The 12,497-nt window shown below is 49.9% G+C and overlaps 1 pseudogene; it reads right to left on the bottom strand.

Annotated features, from left to right (window-relative positions):
• Positions 1–6,317: 6,317 nt before the first annotated feature.
• On the bottom strand, positions 6,318–8,876 carry LOC112129682 (keratin, type I cytoskeletal 16-like; annotated as a pseudogene).
• Positions 8,877–12,497: the final 3,621 nt, after the last annotated feature.

Genomic DNA, 12,497 nt, shown 5'->3' with positions numbered 1-12,497 from the left:
AAAAAAAAAAAAAAAATTTAGCTGAGTGTGGTGGCACACACCTGTAGTCCCAGCTACTCAGGAGGCTGAGGCATGAGAATTGCTTGAACCTGGGAGGCAAAAGTTGCAGTGAGCCAAGATCGCACCACTGCATTCCAGCCTGGATGACAGTGAGAATTTGTCTCAAAAAATAAATAAATAAATAAATAAATAAATAAATAAAATAAAATAGCACCCCATGCCCAGTTGGAGAGTATTCTACATCCTCATTTCTGAGATCTCATTAATGAACAACTCATGAATGTGTGTGCCAGCCCAGGAGTTGTTTAATAACCCAGGCCAGGACTATGTCTCTGTGTAAGGGTCCTTCCACAACACCATCTTTAAAAGAATCAGATGAATCAATTTACCAAAGAGGTTTTTAAGGATAATACCCAAAGTTGATGAGCTTGTTTTCAAATAGGCACTCCCATTCCCTGCCAGCAAGGTATGCAAATTGGCACAATTTCTCTTTAAATCAATTTGGCCATTCAAATCGAGAACCTTAAAACGTCTGTATCTTCTCGTCTAGTATACATCTAGGAATCTAGCCTAAGGAAATAATCAAAAATATTTGTGGGAGCTGAGGCAGCAGAATCGCTTGAACTCAGGCAGCAGAGGTTGCAGTGAGCTGAGATCATGACATTGCACTCCAGCCTGGCCGACAGAGTAAGACTCTGTCTCAGAAAAAAAAAAAAGAATGCAAAATGGTATAGACATTTAGTGTAATTGTTGTTGTAATTATAGCTGGTAAGATATGTTTACTTCATTTATATGTATATATGTATAAATACCTAAATATATATGCATAAATGTATTTTATTTCTACACACACGTATAAATGTACATATGTATAAATGTGTATATGTATACACAGTCACGGATTACTTAACAACAGGAATACATTCTGAGAAATGCATTAGTAAATAATTTTGTCGTTGTGTGAACAACATACAGTATACTTACACAGACCTACATGGTATAGCCTACTTCACACCAAGGCTAGATGGTATAGCCTATTGCTCCTAGGCTATAAACTTGAACAGCAGGTTACTGTGCTGTATACTATAGGCAATTGTAACTCCATAGTTGGTATTTGTGTATCTAAACCTATCTAAACACAGAAAAAGTACAGTAAAAATATAGTATCATAATCTTATGGGAACACTCTTGTATATATATGCCATCCATCACTGAAAAACAACATGTTGTTATATGGTGCATGACTGTATATATACATAGAGAGAAAGAGAGAGAAAGAAACTTGTAAAAATACTATCAGTGATTACCTTTGGTATCAAGATTTGGGGTTCACTCTGAGTCATAGGCTCACCCTAGGGCTTGGAAGACAGGATGACCAGAAAAAGGGAGACACATTTGCTGAACAATCAACAATGCCAACAATGATTGTGCCTTATAGAGTAATGAATCAGGCTCAGCAGCCTTGAAAGATGAATATGGTTTTGTCATGTAAAGCAGAGACTTCAGATTAAACTCGGGTTAAACATGCAGTTTATCTTCACCTCCTAAACATTACTAAAATTATTGTAAATGGATAAAATCCACGGGGTCAAAGAGATCAGGAAAGTAGATTATAGCAATCAAATTTTGGAATCTGGAAAACAAAGACAAAGAAAGCGCAGCGCTTGCCCAGAGAGAAGCCAAGAGGCAAAGCATATTTACACTCTGGAACTTTTTAACTGAATTTTTAAGAACTCTGGAAAGTCTCTGGAATAGGGGGCACCAGGTACCTCTGACAGTGAGGAACAAGTGAACTAGAAATGGGAGGGTGAGCTAGAAATCTGTATAAAAAGCAGAGAGGCAGCCGGGCACGGTGGCTCACGCCTGTAATCCCAGCACTTTAGGAGACCAAGGTGGGTGGATCCTGAGGTCAGGAGATCGAGACTGTCTTGGCTAACACGGCGAAACCCCGTCTCTACTAAAAATACAAAAAATTAGCCAGGCGTGGTGGTGGGCGCCTGTAGTCCCAGCTACTCGGGAGGCTGAGGCAGGAGAATGGTGTGAACCTGGGAGGCAGAGCTTGCAGTGAGCTGAGATAGTACTACTGCACTCCAGCCTGGACCACAGGGCGAGATAACATCTCGGGGAAAAAAAAAAAAAAAAAGCAGAGAGGCCCCTATAGCTCCTCTCTCCCCTCTTTGTCTGAACCCAACCACTCCATGATTACTCCAGGAGAAACTAGATGTTTATGCTGGAGAATTTCCCCAGAGGGACTCTGAATCCTGAGACACCAAGCAGGGCCAATAAACTGCAATCAACTAGTGGCAGAGTAGCTGAGACTGAGACCTTCTCTGCCCCCTTCCCGCACTCAGCTTCCAGAAAGCTAGTAGCTTTTACAATCCAGACAGGGAATTAGAGGTATTCCTTCTGAGGAAGACCCTACCCAAGAAAAGTCCTACAGATAACTGTCCCCCAATGAAACAGCTTATTCTCCACCAGATTACTCTATACTGAGACCTACCAGTGGCAAGCTCCCATGCTATCCACACACATATACACATATTCCAATCAGTTTCTCAGTGACTTACTCTTAAATATGAACGACTACCAAGGACCACTAGACATCTGAGAAAAGCCTTCTGGCATGAAAGATGGAGGCAAGACAAACAGCAAGAAAGGAACTGAGGAAACCGAGCTGGTGACGGAAATAGAAGCATTGCTGGAGCCAGGACTAATAGGCTCAAAGAGATCAGAGAAACCATTGCATCTTGAAACAAGAACAAGAGACTGTTGAAAAAACATGCAGAGCTATGAGATATGAAAAATATAAAAGATTGTTGTTGTTTTTAAGACAGGATCTCACTCTGTTGCCCAGGCTAGAATGTGATGGTGTGATCTCAGCTCACTGCAGCCTTGACTTCCCAGGTTCAAGTGATCATCCCACCTCAGCCTCCCTAGCAGTTGGGACTACAGGCGCAAGCCACCACATCCAGCTAATTTTTATATATTTTGTAGAGACAGGGTCTCACCATGTTGCCTAGGCTGGTCTCGAACTCCTGGGCTCAAGCAATCCACCCACCTTGGCCTCCCAAAGTGCTGGGATTACAGGCATGAGATGCTGTGCCCGGCCAAATACAGCAGATTTTTTAAAACTCTGAATAATGGAGTTAGAGATCAAAGTTAAAGAAATTTCTCAGAAAACAGCAACAAAGAAAAAAAGACAAGATGGAAAATAAAACAGAATACATAGGAAAAAGAGCCATTTCAGAAAGAGAGAAAATGGAGGGAGGAAATCATGAAACATGAAAATTTGCCAGAATTGAACAACATGAGCTCCCACATTGGAAGTTTCTGCTAGTGTCCAGCCAGTGGATGAAGTCACAGCTGCATCAATTCAACACATGGTATTTCAGCCTGCTGGAGAGAAAGAGAAGAACTGAAAAGCTTCTAGGGAGGAGAGTGGGAATAGGATAATAAGAAGTGATCTAGAATCAATATGGCATAAGACTTCTCAACAGCAACACCAGAAGCCAAGAAACAGTGAAACTGTACCTTCAAACGCTGAGTGCAAATGATTTCCAAGCTAGAATTCCATACCCAGCCAAACTATCAGTCAAGAGTGAGGATCAACTAAAGATCTTTTTGACACAAACGGTCTCAAAAAATTTAACCCTGATAACTCCCTTCCCAGGAAACTACTTGAGGATGTGCTTCACTAAAACAAAGGGAAAAATAAAAACAGGAAGGAGGAAGACATTGGATCCAGAAAACAAGGAAAGCAACACAGGAAAAAGAAGGGATTTCAGGATGATGGTGAAGAGAGATTCCAGGATCACAGCTGAGGAGGAGACCCAAACAGCACCCAGAACAGACAAGAGCAGGACAGAAGGCCCTAGCAGACACATCTTCATGAGGATGAAATTGAAGGAACACCCAGGGTTCTAAAATACTGAGGAGATTTATGCTTCCAGCAGTGAATCAGGAAACAAATTAATGATCAATACATAGAAAGTTTAGGCAAATTGAAAAAGAGATATTTATTCCAAGGAAATTTAATATAGTATAAAATGTAATATAGTATAATATATGGCTTGACTATGAATAACATTTAAATAGTCAAATAATGTAAACATTTATGTAACAAAAATATGAATATATTGAGAAGGTGGGAAGAAGATATTTAAAAAAGAAGTGGGGAGGGGCAATGCTGTATAACAGATCTACATCCTCAACCTTCACAGCCAGAAGTCAAGCGATTAAAAACTGAAACAGAAAAACCAAACAATAACAAGGTAAAGCCTGTTATTTAGACGTAAGGAGACAAATCCAAAAAGAAACAGCTGAAGTTGAAAAGGGGAGGCGGGAACAGAGCTGTGGTATCCAGTCTGGGGATGGCTTTTTCATCAAAAAAAAAAAAAAAAGTCTTATTCACAATCACAAAGACTTGGAACCAAGCCAAATGTCCATCAATGATAGACTGGATTAAGAAAATGTGGCACATATGCACCTTGGAATACTATGCAGCCATAAAAAAGGATGAGTTCATGTCCTTTGCAGGGACATGGGTGAAGCTGGAAACCATCATTCTAAGCAAACTATCACAAGGACAGAAAACCAAACACCACATGTTCTCACTCATAGGTGGAAGTCGAACAATGAGAACACATGGGCACAGGACGGGGAACGTCACACATCGGGGCCTGTCAGGGGGTGGGGGGCTGTGGGAGGGATAGCATTAGGAGAAATACCTAATGTAAATGATGAATTGATGGGTGCAGCAAACCAACATGGCACACGTATACCTATGTAACAAACACGCACGTTGTGCACGTGTACCCTAGAACTTAAAGTACAATTAAAAAAAAAAGTCTTGGCCGGGTGCCATGGCTCACACCTATAATCCCAGCACTTTGGGAGGCCAAGACAGGCAGATCATGAGGTCAGAAGATCGAGACCATCCTGGCTAATACGGTGAAACCCTGTCTCTACTAAAAATACAAAAAAAAATTAGCCCAGCATGGTGGCGGGTGACTGTAGTCCCAGCTACTCGGGAGGCTGAGGCAGAAGAATGGTGTGAACCCGGGAGGTGGAGCTTGCAGTGAACTGAGATCGTGCCACTGCACTCCAGCCTGGGCGACAGAGCAAGACTGTCTCCAAAAAAAAAAAAAAAAAAAAAAAAAAGGCTTATGATGTTGTACATACATAACTTTCTTTAATTTAAATATTTAAAATATGGAAGGCATCCAGGAAGAAGGAACGGCAACTGAGAGGTATGGGTCGTATGGGTCGTATCTCAGTCAGGTAGGGGTGACTCAAGGGTTTGGAGCTGGGAGGGGCAGGAGGACACCAAGCTGGACTGAGACTGAAGGCTGAGTGCTGGAAGGGAATGGGATCCATTGCCGGCTGTTAAGCAGGGGAGTCCTGATTTCACCCTTGTTCTTGATCTTGGCCACATTCTGGTGGAAATCATTCAGTGGAAATTGAATGTGGATGAGATTGACTCTCAAAGGGACCCAGTTAGGCTGTGCCCAGGTCTAGGGAGAGAGGAAGAAGATCTGAACATGGCAATGGCCATGGGGCAGCAGGTGTTTCCTAGGGTGCTCATCAGCATGCAATTCACCAGCTGAGGGGAATGAGGAAGGAGGAGTTGATGGGGTGTGAGGAGAAGCAGGCTGGGAGAAGGAGGATTTCAGGTCTGACAAGGACATCGTTTTCAAGACAGAAAGCACTCCCTTCCACCCTCCAATGTAGAAACTGTGTGCAGATGTGGGGGAGCCCATGGGTAGAGTTAAGATTCAAGCATGGGAGTCTTTGGGTTAAAATACCTAAAAAGGTAGAGTGGTGTTCAAAGAAAGGCATGGACTTTGCAGACAGACAGAACTGAGTTTGAGCTCCAGCCGTGCCACTTACTATCTGCATGATTTTATGCAAGTTACTGAAACTCTCTGAATTCTGGGGGTTGCCAGTTCCAAAACGGGCCTGACCACACCCACCTCACAGGGTTGCAAGGGCAATATCATAAAATAACCTCTGTAGAATGCCTCCATGGTGTCAGTCAGCACGTGTGGACACTGCCCCCATCCTGTGTCCCACCTCCCACTTCCACAGAGCATGGAGGTCTTCCAGGAAGAGCCTTCAAGATCTTCTGAGATTTGTCCCATTTCCCACATCTCTCAGGCTGTGAGGCTCCAGGAGGTTTCTGGAAAGCACCTGCAACTCCCTTCCCATCAGTTCAAGAACAGAGATCACACAGGTTTGCATCAACCAGAAAGTCAGCTTTATTAGCCCACCAGCAGCAGAGGAGCAGGGGACACAGCTGGGAACTGCGCCGGGAGAGCAAGGTCCTGACCCAGGCCTTCAGGAGGTGAGGCCAGCTGGTAGGCAGGAAGCTGTGGTAGAGGCAGCTCAGTTCTAGGAGCACTGGCCCTGGCTGAAGCTGGATGAGCCCTGCTCCTTGAGGATGGGCCAGGTCTGATGGCTCGAAGAGGACCAAGAGGAGGTGAGAAGGGGTCAGAGAGAGAAGAGGAGGTGAGAAGGGGTCTGAGAGCTAAGCTGACTCCAGGGCAGGGAGAAGGGAGGGCTGGGAGCTCTGAGGAGAAGGGCCCGGCCCACACTCCATGGAAACAGGCAGAGGGGCTGCGGTGCTGGGGAGCCTCAGGAGACTTACCCTCTGGGGAAGAATAGGATTGGCCAGATGCGTGTGGGGAGGAAAGGCTGTGGGAGAGAAAAGGCAGGGCAGTCAGTTGTGCTGAGAGCAGCAGGGGGGCTAAAGGGTCTGGGAGGCAGAACTGAGGGGCCTGGGACTCACTGGGCGTCCTCGCACTCCAGCAGGCGGCGGTAGGTGGTGATCTCCTGCTCCAGCTGTGTCTTCATGTCCAGCAAGATCTGGTACTCATGGCTCTGCTGCTCCATCTCACAGCGTAGCTGGGCCAGCTGCTCCTCCACGCTGGCAATCAGTCCCTGGATCTGGGACAGCTGCATGCAGTAGCGGCCTTTGGTCTCCTCCAGGCTGTTCTCCAGGGATGCTTTCTGCAAGTGAGAGAGAGAAAAAGAGTCAATGAAGGTGGTCACTCCTGTCCTTCCAGGTCTCTGGGCATGTTTTTTGAGAGGTGCCTGGATTTTGATCCCAGTTGGGGTACTGATGGGCCAGACAATATGGAGAAATGCTAGCCCACTATTCTAGGGCTAGTTTCTCTATCTATATAATGGGTCCGATGAGTCCTCTGGTCCCATCCTGAGAAAAGAAAGGTGGAACTAAATTGTGGCTTTTTGAGGGGGTGGTGGCCATTACTGGTGACTTGGGGGCTGCTGCTGTGCCAGGTCCTTCATACTATGCTGAGCTGGGACTGCAGCTCAATCTCCAGGTCCTGGAACACCCTCTGGAGCTCCATCACCTCACTGCGGCTGCTCTGTACCAGTTCGCTGTTGGAGGCCACTTCCTTGTTCAGCTCCTCGGTCTGAGACAGGAAAGCAGAGTGAAAGGTGAGGCTCTCCCAAAGCCCCCAGCTGGGAAGTGCTGCAGGCTTACTGAGGGCCCGAGTCCCACCTTGCTCAGGAACCAGGCATCAGCATCTCTGCAGTTCTTCTTTGCCATCTGCTCATACTGGTAGCGCATCTCATTCAGGATGCGGCTCAGGTCCACGCCAGGTGCGGCATCCATCTCCACGTTCACATCTCCACCGGTCTGACCTCATAGAGCAAGCATCTCCTGGGAAGGGATGGCAGGAGGCGGTCAGTTCAGCAGACTCCTCTCCTGGTCCTGGGTGCATCTGGCAACCCCACCAAACCAGCCTCCCATCCCGGAAGCCAGCAGCAACCGCACCTCCTCGTGGTTCTTCCTCAGGTAGGCCAGCTCCTCCTCCAGGCCTTCGATCTGCACCTCCAGGTCAGTACTGACCAGGGTCAGCTCGTCCAACACCCGGCACAGGCCATTGACGTCAGCCTCCACAGTCTGCCACAGGGCCAGTTCGTGCTCGTACCTGGCAGGACAGAAGTCAGGTCTTCAGGCTGCAGCCCTGAGGATTCTGAGGCTCCGGGTCTGCCGGCCCTACTGGGTGGACAGCCCCACTCTTTGTCCCTTGCCCTCTGCCCCCAGCCCACCATGCTGGGAATCAGGCTCCCGTTCCTGGAGCCGTTGGGGCCAGTGGGGCCTTGGCACAGGTGGCTTTGTGGCAACTGCTTCCCCAGGCAGTGAGTCAGCCCTTCAGAAGAACTCCCTGCCCCACAGTGACAGCCTTGGCTGAAAGAGACCTCAGTGATGCCATCCTGGGCTGTCCTGGGGAGCAGTTGCGGGGATCCTACATGTCCCACTCTGGGCAGGGGCAGAGTTCGTGTCTTCACTCTGCTTGCTGTGTGGCCTGAGGCTCCCCACCTCCCACCTCTGGGCCGGTTTCCCCTCAGTGGTGACCAGGCTGGACTGGGTGGCTGCAGAATCCCTTCTGGTTCTAAAAATCCTGTGACTCTCTTTCCCGTCTTGGATCTAATTCCAGTTCTGGAGGCTGCCTTGAGCCCCCGGGATCTCCAGAAGTGTGTGCACCATACAAACAGCACTGGCCGTGGAGCCAGACAGGCGACACTAAGTCCCTGCTCTGCCCTTACCAGCTGTACAGCACAGGCTGGTCCTATAGCCCCTTGGTCCTCAGTTTTCTCATCTGTAAAAGGGGATGACACACCACTAGCCACAAAGAAACATGCGTGAAGGACCCCACCGGCCCTTCCCCAAGGGCCAGCCCTGCCCCTCATCTTCCTCATCCTCCCCCTCCAGCCACCTGCTCCTCACACTCACCTCTACACACTGGCACCCTCCCGCACCGCTACACGGGGCCCTGCGCCCCCCACACTCCCAGCTGAAGAACACCACAGCCCCACACCTACCTCCTCCACTCCTCTACCGCCATCCCCTAATCACAGGCACCCCACCTGCAGGCTGGTGGGAGGGAGCCCCATCCTGCCACTACAGCCAGGTGTGACCTCTGACCCCGCCGTGGGCCTCAGAGTCCCCCCCACCCTGTAGAAACAGGACTGGCTGGGGATTCATTCCCAGCAGTTCCCTCTCCTGTGTCCACAGATCCCAGGCTGGGCCTGGCAGCTCCATTCATCCAGCTGAGCTGGGGGAGAGCACTGGTCATGGGTCCACTCAGGCATGCATGGTGTGTGCCGTGCGGTTCTGTGAGCGGGGATGACGGGGGCGTTATTCCTGCCACCAGTCCTCAGGTGAGGGAGCTGGGATTCAGGGAGGGTAAGTGGTCTTCCCAAGACACCAGTCACTGGAAGCTGAGATGTGAACCTGCCTGCCTGTTCTCCTTGCCTAAGCCTGTTCCATCATCCTGAGCCCTCTCTCTGTGCATCTCAAATTTATATCATTTTCTTGATCAGAGGGGACAGAGGGGTAACCAGATACAGGTGGAGATTCACTCAAAGTCACTCTGCCTTAAGCTGCAGAGCTGCAACTAGAACCCAGACCTCGGCCCTCTCCAGGCTCCCACCATGCCTGCAGGTGGGGCCAGTATACCCAACTCTCACCCACCTCCCCATGATCACTGGCATGAGGTCTGCCCAGGGTGGGCATGGCCTTGGCCTGAGAGGCTGGTCCAGCACCGACGACTGGAGGGAGGAGGAGGGGTCTGGGCACGAAGACGGGGCCTCCTCAGGGTGCTGTGGGGCATCCCTCGGTGCTGGCCACTGGCCTTGCTCTGCAGTGCCTCTGTTGAGGTGAGGAGCCCAGAGACAGCCTGCCTCTGCCTGGGCTCCACTGGGGCAGGCAATTCCTTGTCTCAGCAGAATCAGGGTTTTGTCGCTGCTACATCTCCCCTGGTCACTCATCCCAGAGGTAAGAGCAGAACGGATGCACATGTCTTAAGAGCCAAACCTGGGAGAGGGAACTCGACACTCCCCACCTGAAGGGGTGGCCCGCCCCTCCACACCTGTGGGTGTTTCTCATCGGGTGGGATGAGAGACTGAGAAAAGAAAGAGACACAGAGACAAAGTATAGAGAAAGAAAAATGGGCCCAGGGGACCAGCGCTCAACATATGGAGGACCCGCGCTGGCCCCAGTCTTTGAGTTCCCTCAGTATTTATTGATCATTATCTCTACCATCTCCGAGAGGGGGATGTGGCAGGACAATAGGGTAATAGTGGGGAGAGGGTCAGCAGGAAAACATGTGAACAAATGTCTCTGTGTCATAAACAAGGTTAAGGAAAAGGGGCTGTGCTTTGATGTGCACATACATAAACATCTCGATGCATTAAAGAGCAGTTTTACCGCCAGCATGTCTCACCTCCAGCCCTAAGGCCGTTTTCTCCTATCTCAGTAGATAGAATATACAGTTGGGTTTTACACCGAGACATTCCATTGCCCAGGGACGAGCAGGAGACAGATGCCTTCCTCTTATCTCAACTGCAAAGAGGCCTTCCTCTTTTACTAATCCTCCTCAGCACAGACCCTTTACGGGTGTCGGGCTGGGGGACCGTCAGATCTTTCCCTTCCCATGAGGCCATATCTCAGACTGTCACATGGGGAGAAACCTGGCTTTCCTAGGCAGAGGTCCCTGCGGCCTTCCGCAGTGTTTTTTGTCCCTGGGTACTTGAGATTAGGGAGTGGTGATGATTTTAACAAGCATGCTGCCTTCAAGCATTTGTTTAACAAAACACATCCTGCATAGCCCTAAATCCATTAAACCTTGAGTCCACGCAGCGCGTGTTTCTGCCAGCACAGGGTTAGGGGTAGGGTTACAGATTAACAGCATCTCAAGGCAGAAGAATTTTTCTTAGTACAGAACCAAATGGAGTCTCTTATGTCTACTTCTTTCTATATAGACACTGATCTCTCTTTCTTTTCCCCACACCCACCCCCACCCCAAAGAGGGGCAAAGGGGACCCCGGAATCTTGGACAAAAACCTCAGTGTTCAGGTGTCAAGGTGGGCCTGGAGTTCCGGTCCAACCACAGACCCATCACCCTCAGAACTGAAAATGGTCTTCAAGGTCACCAAAGGCTATCAATACCCCAACCGGAGAGGGTGAAAGCCTTATCCAGGTTAAGCAGCACAAAAGTGAGGGAGCAGAGACTCAGCCAGCTCTAACTCCCAAGCCAGGATTCACACCGACTCTCGCAGTGGAGTCTCTGAGAACTCTTCACTCTCTGCCCCCACCGTGTGTGCGTGCACACACACCCCTTTCTCATTGGCTCACTGCCCCCCGCCAAGTTCCCCATTCCAGGAGGTGTCAGGGTGGGATTATACACAAGCCCAGCACTGCAGACCCGAGGATCTGCATGGGCTGAGAAGCTGCAGGAAGTTGCTGACCAACGCGCCAAACTGCTCAGCCAACTCCATGGATCACGCACCTGCCTGCCGTGTGCACAGCTCTCGGGGGCTGGGGGTGAAGAGGGAGATGATGACATAGTCTCTGACCTTAGAAAAACTTATCATTTGACCCTGGAGGGAAAACTAACGCTGGAAAATACAGAACCTGGCTAGAAACCCTGGGGTGCTGGGCTTGCCTGCCACGCCCACACCACAGGAGGCAGCTGGGGTAAGCATTACCCCGCTGAGCCTCAGCAGTAGAGGAGGGGGCTGCCCTCCTGACCTTGATCCCTGAAAGGGTCCTAGCAGAGGGAGGCACCAGCAGGGCCTCAGAGGATCCGAGTTGACAGAGGAGGAGGAGACGTTTCCTCTGCATCGGTGATGCACACCTGCCCCAAGGTGGCCAAGAGCCAGGACCACTAAGCCTGGTGAGCACAGAGAAGCCCAGTGGGCATCCTCCAGGCAGAGGATTCCTCCCTGCACCCTGCCTCCTTCCTGTCCTTCGTCCTGCCCATGTCAAGCATGAGGCATGAGATCATGGCATACCTGAGGAGGCCGGGAATCACCATTGGCCAATGCCACGCCTTGGCTTGCAGTGATTCTCCAACCAGACAGATCATCAGAGTCCCCAGGAAGATTCGCAGCCCTGCTCCAACTCCGCATCAGCACCGCTCAGGACAAGCCTGCTGGTGGGGCTGTTTTACAAGCTCCCCAGTCAACTCAGCCTGGGAAGGCAGGAGGCAGCTTAGGGGGCTGAGGAGGGGGGCAGAGAAGCTGAGGGGAGAAAGGGGGCTGCGGCAGGGCCCCCAGCCCCGGATGGACAAGCCAGAGCCACAGGCTTCAGGGCAGGAGGAAGGAAAAGTAGAGCCCCAATGAGCCAGGACAGAGCAGCCTGGGATCGGAGAAAGCAGGGGCGAAAACTTGGGCAGGACATTCAGCCCCTCTGAGCCTCAGTTTCTTTCTCTGGGAAATGGGAATAACAGCCCTGCCTCACAGGCATATTAGGGGATTAGAGGCCAAATAAATAAAGCACCTGGCAAAGGCTGGTGGCTAGCGTTATGTTTATGAGCAGGTGTTTATAAAGCACCTACTATGTGCCTGGCACTGTGCTGGGCACTCAGACTCAAAGAACAAGACGGAGAAGCCCTGGAGACATAGTCTTCTGCGGGAGAAGGTGGTAAAGACAATCCCAATACACTAAAGTCAGGCCACGATGG

Source organism: Pongo abelii, chromosome 19 (genome assembly GCF_028885655.2).
Source record: "Pongo abelii isolate AG06213 chromosome 19, NHGRI_mPonAbe1-v2.0_pri, whole genome shotgun sequence".
Classification (NCBI taxonomy): domain Eukaryota; kingdom Metazoa; phylum Chordata; class Mammalia; order Primates; family Hominidae; genus Pongo; species Pongo abelii.
Note: the sequence above shows the minus strand (reverse complement) of the source record. Positions and strands in the feature narration are given on the sequence as shown.